The following is a 7,500-nucleotide window of genomic DNA, read 5'->3' as shown; positions in this document are numbered from 1 at the left end:
TTCAAAACCAGCAAAACATGTTTCGGATGAAACCTTACCTAAATATTGTCCTAAATAAGCTTGAATGTAAGGACTCAGCTTCCAAATGGTACCAATCAAAGATTAAGGAGGCAATGCACATCCTTTGGGAACTGCCCTCGCTGAATATGTAAGCCCGAAACATCTTAATCTTTGTCACGCTAGCATGTAAACGGCGAGGGGGGGGGGGGGGGGGAGGGGAGGGGGGGGACTCCCTTATTAGAGCTATACGGGGACGTGCCACTGGACAGGGTATGGTTTTTTGGCCTCGCTGTCCTGAACAGGGTATACAATTTTACTGGCCTCTGTCCTAAACAAGGTCAGAACCTGTCATAAACAGGGTATGGTATTACGAGCCATTACACGGTCATCAATCGACATCAGATAATTTTCTGGACAAGAATTCTATTGTTGTCGGTATCCTTTAATTCAAATTATTTTTCAACTGAATCAGTATTATAACTAGCCCACGTGTACCCACGTTTTGTCCTCTGCCGACTTATAATTTGAATGACATTATCTGTGTGACCGATTTTCTCAAAAAATCTGCTCTCAAAATCGCTTGCAACGGAAGCAAAATTTGGCACGGTTATGATAAATTGAAGGGCCTCGAGTTCATTTTGTCCTTTGTTGACTTACTATTTGAAAAATATTTTCCGTGGAACCGATGTTCTCAGAAATCTGCTCTGAACATCTTAATTTTATGCTTCAGAATGAACTCGCAAGGGACTTAACTGAAACTATGCAATACCTGACTTGCCAAAGATGGGAGAGGTAATGGCATTGGCAGATCAAAGTGGATACAGTCCTCGTTTGGACTGGCAGGTTAGGACGATGGGTTCCACCAGAAACCCATAAGGGTTGAAACGTGTAACGCGCGTTCACAGCTTCCGAATATTCAGTGCGAGCTGATTGGTTGATTGTTTCAGTGCTAAGTATCATATTTGGAAACCCCTCGCTCTTGTTGTTCCAAATATGGTACTTAGCAAATTGAATATTCAGAAGCTTGTTTCCCAGCACACAAGGGGCCGTTACACGTTTCAACCCTTATGGGTTTCTGGTTCCACTTAAGAGGTAAGTCACCATCTCTCTCCAACCGAGGTAATTGGATAATTCTAAAGATAGAAAAAAAACAAATCCACGAGACGAGAAACGCTTTTGGTCATTTGTGAAATCATGTACAAAGAAACAGAGCACACCCGGTTGTAACATATACAACGGAATTCGCGCGTTAACTCCAGAGGATAAAGCAAACGTCTTTAACCAATTCTTTTGTTCGGTATCCTCTAATAAAAGGATCGATACTCTGCCTTCCATACCAGGACATGGATGTGACTATTCAACTGTTTTGCCTGTACATCTCATTAATGATCTGATTTGTACACCTAGTGAAGTGGCTAGAGTACTGAAATCTCTAGATGTAAACAAGGCCTGTGGACCGGATGGGATTTCCCCATGGTTGCTCTTTAATTACCCCCTTTCTCGTGGCTCAATACCTATTGACTGGAAGACGGCCAACGTAGTTTCAAGTTTTAAGTCGGGGAAGAAAACGGCAGTTGATAGCTATCGCCCTGTTTCTTTAACTAGTGTGGTTGTCAAGTCTTCACAACGTCTTATACACACGCAATCACATAATGAGTTTTCTTTCAGATAATAAGTTAATATGTGACAATCAACATGGCTTCAGACCACTTCGCTCATGTGTAAATCAGCTGCTCCAGCTTGTCCACGACTCCAAGTCCAACTCCGACTCTGTCGCTAGTGAAAACCAATCTTAACATAAACATAATACCGACTTGTGAAAAATAAATTAACTGCATGGTTATATCTACTTTTCAAGCTACATCGAATTGTGTGAGGCGTGCCACCCGCCAGTTGAGATGAAAATTATACTACACGGTACACTATAACAAATAAATTAACTGTGCCTATAAATAAATTAACTCTGCCTCACACGAATTGTGTGAGGCGTGCCACCCGCCAGTTGAGATGGAAATTATACTACATAGTACACTATAACAAATAAATTAACTGCATGGTTAGATCTACTTTTCAAGTTACATTGAACTGTATGAGGCGTACCACCTGCCAGTTCAGATGGAAATTATACTATATACATGTAGTAAACTATAACTGCATGGTTAGATCTACTTTTCAAGTTACATCAAACTCTGTGAGGCGTGCCACCCGTCAGTTCAGATGGAAATTATACTACACAGTACACTATAACAAATAAATTAATTGCATGGTTAGATCTACTTTTCAAGTTACATCAAACTCTGTGAGGCGTGCCACCCGTCAGTTCAGATGGAAATTATACTACATAGTACACTATAACAAATAAACTAGCTGCATGGTTGGATCTACTTTTCAAGTTACATCAAACTCTGTGAGGCGTGCCACCCGTCAGTTCAGATGGAAATTATACTACACAGTACACTATAACAAATAAATTAACTGCATGGTTAGATCTCTGTAAAGTCACAACTCGTCCTATTGTAGGTGGGGGAATAGTGCTACATCGCACCCTCGCTTGTATGCAAAGAGGTATTGTTGAGGCAAGGGGTGAAAACCGGAGCTAGTGTTGGGAAAAGAATTAACGGACTGGGGGTCTTTCATGCTCCTGTGCGTTATTAGGCTGTATTCAAGGTAACATTCGGGTTAAAATGGCAAAAGCAATAAATTACTGAAGGTGGAGTTTCTTTCCAGTTTTTAGAATTTTAAAATGAATAATTCTCAGGGGAGTAGGGCAGCCATCACCAAGAATGGGAGTATAGCGTGACACGACAAACTGAGGCAATTCATGCACAGACACAAAACTTTATCTCAACAATTTGAATTAAACCACAACTACTTTTACAAATGTTACAAGGAATCCTCAGAGTAAAGTATTACTCGCCAACAATTTCAGTCATGCATTATGACAAATCGTTGGATACATATTGATAATAGAGTTTTAGAAAGTAATTAAAAAGTAAAAGTTGAAATACCATTTACAAAGTGCCCTTCAGGGAAGACAACAAAATATTTCGACAGTTTCAAACTCTCAAATTATTTTGTTGTCTTCCCGGAAGGGCATTTTTTTATTGAAAGTACTTTCTTTACTACCCTTAACTCCACCTTGTGGTGTGGTTACAAAGGGCCCTTCGGAGAAGACAACAAAATATTTGAAAACTTTCAAACTTTTAAATTATTTTGTTGTCTTCCCCAAAGGGCATTGTTTTTTTTGGAAGTACTTTCTTTACTACCCTTAACCAGGGCTTGAAATTGCGACTCACTGGTCGCCAATGCGACCAAAAATTGAGTGATGGCGACTAGATCGCCAGCTGGCGAATCACGTTTTGTCTGATAACTCAGGATAAACATTAGACAACTGTTGTATTTGAATCTTTATAAGATGAAATCGTTCGGAGCTGGTAGCTAGAACACGACTCACCTTTCTTTCCCCATTAAAATAATGTATAAATACTACAAGAAAATCGGTTTCTCAGCACATTGTTAATTAACAGCACAAAAGTACTTCGTTACTTCGATCACCGTGTTTACTAGGAGCCATATTGTTTCAGCGGCTTCATGGGATCGTGGGCGCACTTAAACACCGTGTGCTTCTTGCCGGTTACGGAAGACGAAGATTAGGCAAGAAGGTTAATTGAAAATTTAAATCCATTGTCAGTTGTGAATGCTTAAAACGTAGATTTAGCCATATTACCTAAGGACCTCCTCGGAACTAGCTTGATATTGATAACATATTGATAATGAACCTAGATATTGCACAATGAGCTTGAAATTTACATGGAACCTTCAAAAAGCAACCTGTACCCTTAACGTAAAGTGGGTTGGAGAAATTGTCCCCTCTGTTAGAAAGCGATTACCTGCAAAATTGACTGCACAAGGTGATTAATAAATGGAGATAAATATCGGTAGAAAAGTACGTTAAGAAACCAAGTTCCTCAGATTCTAGAGGCTACTGAAACCGTATAGGAGCCGCTCCTTTTATTTTATCTCGGTCGGAGACTGGTACGAGCATTGTGGTTGTGTGGGGGCCTAGGCCGAGCAATTGTAGTATTGCGCTTAGTTGCGATAAAGGTAAATTGCTTGCTACACAAGCTGTAGGAGAATAAAGAACTACGTTTTGAAGACGTGAAAAGCAAGGATAAAGGACCCATCTTTGCCTTGCTATGGAAAACACGGACGGTGCTTCGCTCCATTTCAAATAACCTTAAAGAATACCATTACCAAACTAAGCCGAAAACAACAATGGCTTTAGAGATCCTTCTTGTGCTGTTTTTTTTTTCTGTGCTATTTAATGACTATGACTTTCCTTGCATACAAAGTTGGCGACCAAGATTTATGCTCTGGCGACCAAATTTTTTCCATTAGTCGCCAGCTGGCACCTGAGCAAAAAAGTTAATTTCAAGCCCTGTTAACTCCACCTTGTGGTGTGGTTACTAGTATTAAAATTTTTCACAAAGTGAAAACTGTGAAGTTTCACCTCAACTTTTCTGATTGGTTCATTTCAGTGAAGAATTGGACCTCTTAGAAAACAAGAGATTCTGCAGTCTTTTTGTGATTGATTAATTGAACAACAAACTTATTTTTGATTGGTTCATTTGGATCTGTAGATGACATCAGCAAACTACTTGAATATCAACTCAGCATTTTTTGTTTTCCACCAAAGCCAGTATTTACAAGGTAAATATGCTCGATGGCGTCTTTGAATTTAAACAAGTTCCTGTGCTATCAGTTTGCACTAGACTTACAAAAAGTGCAAGTAAAGCATAGAACTAAAGACTGAATGGTTAGATCTACTTTTCAAGTTACATCAAACTGTCTGAGGTGTGCCACCTGCCAGTTCAGGTGGAAATTATACTATATACATGTAGTAAACTAAAACAAATAAATTAACTACATAATACATGGTTAGATCAACTTTTTAAGTTGCATCGAACTGTGTGAGGTCCGCCACCCACCAGTTCAGATGGAAATTATACTACATAGTATACTGTAACAAATAAATTAACTGCATGGTTAGATCTACTTTTCAAGTTACATCAAACTGTCTGAGGTGTGCCACCTGCCAGTTCAGGTGGAAATTATACTATATACATCTAGTAAACTAAAACAAATAAATTAACTGCATGGTTAGATCAACTTTTCAAGTTGCATCGAACTGTGTGAGGTCCGCCACCCGCCAGTTCAGATGGAAATTATACTACATAGTATACTATAACAAATAAATTAACTGCATGGTTAGATCTACTTTTCAAGTTACATCTAATTGTGTGAGGCATGCCACCCGCCAGTTCAGATGGAAATTATACTACATAGTATACTATAACAAATAAATTAACTGCATGGTTAGATCAACTTTTCAAGTTGCATCGAACTGTGTGAGGTCTGCCACCCGCCAGTTCAGATGGAAATTATACTACATAGTATACTATAACAAATAAATTAACTGCATGGTTAGATCTACTTTTCAAGTTACATCGAATTGTGTGAGGCGTGCCACCCGCCAGTTCAGATGGAAATTATACTACATAGTATACTATAACAAATAAATTAACTGCATGGTTAGATCTACTTTTCAAGTTACATCGAATTGTGTGAGGCGTGCCACCCGCCAGTTCAGATGGAAATTATACTACATACTATACTATAACAAATAAATTAACTGCATGGTTAGATCTACTTTTCAAGTTACATCTACTTGTGTGAGGCGTGCCACCCGCCAGTTCAGATGGAAATTATACTACATAGTATGCTATAACAAATAAATTAACTGCATGGTTAGATCTACTTTTCAAGTTACATCTAATTGTGTGAGGCGTGCCACCCGCCAGTTCAGATGGAAATTATACTACATAGTATACTATAACAAATAAATTAACTCCATGGTTAGATCTACTTTTCAAGTTACATCTAATTGTCTGAGGCGTGCCACCCGCCAGTTCAGATGGAAATTATACTACATAGTATACTATAACAAACAAATTAACTCCATGGTTAGATCTACTTTTTAAGTTACATCTAATTGTGTGAGGCGTGCCACCCGCCAGTTCAGATGGAAATTATACTACATAGTATACTATAACAAATAAATTAACTCCATGGTTAGATCTACTTTTCAAGTTACATCTAATTGTCTGAGGCGTGCCACCCGCCAGTTCAGATGGAAATTATACTACATAGTATACTATAACAAATAAATTAACTCCATGGTTAGATCTACTTTTCAAGTTACATCTAATTGTGTGAGGCGTGCCACCCGCCAGTTCAGATGGAAATTATACTACATAGTATACTATAACAAATAAATTAACTGCATGGTTAGATCTACTTTTCAAGTTACATCTAATTGTGTGAGGCGTGCCACCCGCCAGTTCAGATGGAAATTATACTACATAGTATACTATAACAAATAAATTAACTGCATGGTTAGATCTACTTTTCAAGTTACATCGAACTGTGTGAGGTGTGTCACCCGCCAGTTCAAATAGAAATTATGCTACATAGTACACTATAACAAATAAATTAACTGCATGGTTAGATCTCTGTAAAGTCACAACTTGTCCTATTGTACGTGGGGAAATAGTGCTTCATCACACCCTCGATTGCATGCAAAGAGGTATTGTTGAGGCAAGGGGTGAAAACCGGAGTTAGTGTTGGGGAAAGAATTAGCTGACTAGGGGTCTTTCTCGCTCTTGTGCGTTATTAGGCTGTATTCAAGGTAACGTTCGGGTTAAAATGGTAAAAGCAATAAATTACTGAAGGTGGAGTTTCTTTCCGGTTTTAGAATTTTAAAATGAATAATTCTCAGGGGAGTAGGGCAGCCATCACCAAGAATGAGAGCGTAGCGTGACAAGACAAAGTGTAGCAATTCATGCACAGACAAAACTTTATCTCAAAATTTTAATTAAACCACAACTACTTTTACAAATGTTACAAGGAATCCTCACAGTTAACTATCACTTGAAAACAATTTCAGTCATGCATTATGACAAATCTCTGGATACATATTGATAATAAAGTTTTAGAAAGCAATTAAAAAGAAAAAGTTGAAATACCATTTACAAAGTGCCCTTCAGGGAAGACAACAAAATATTTCGACAGTTTAAAACTTTCAAATTATTTTGTTGTCTTCCCGGAAGGGCATTTTTTTATTGAAAGTACTTTCTTTACTACCCTTAACTCCACCTTGTGGTGTGGTTACTAGCATTAAAATTTTTCACAAAGTGAAAACTGTGAAAGTTTCACCTCAATTTTTCTGATTGGTTCATTTCAGTCAAGAATTAGACCTCTTAGAAAACAAGACATTTTGCAGTCTTTTTGTGATCGGTTAATTGAACAACAAACTTATTTTTGATTGGTTCATTTGGATCCGTAGATGACATCAGCAAAGTAGTTGAATATCAACTCAACATTTTTTGTTTTCCACCAAAGCCAGTATTTACAAGGGAAATATGCTTGGTGGCGCCTTTG

This window comes from Montipora capricornis, chromosome 1 (genome assembly GCF_036669925.1).
Source record: "Montipora capricornis isolate CH-2021 chromosome 1, ASM3666992v2, whole genome shotgun sequence".
Classification (NCBI taxonomy): domain Eukaryota; kingdom Metazoa; phylum Cnidaria; class Anthozoa; order Scleractinia; family Acroporidae; genus Montipora; species Montipora capricornis.
This window is presented reverse-complemented; position numbering follows the sequence as displayed.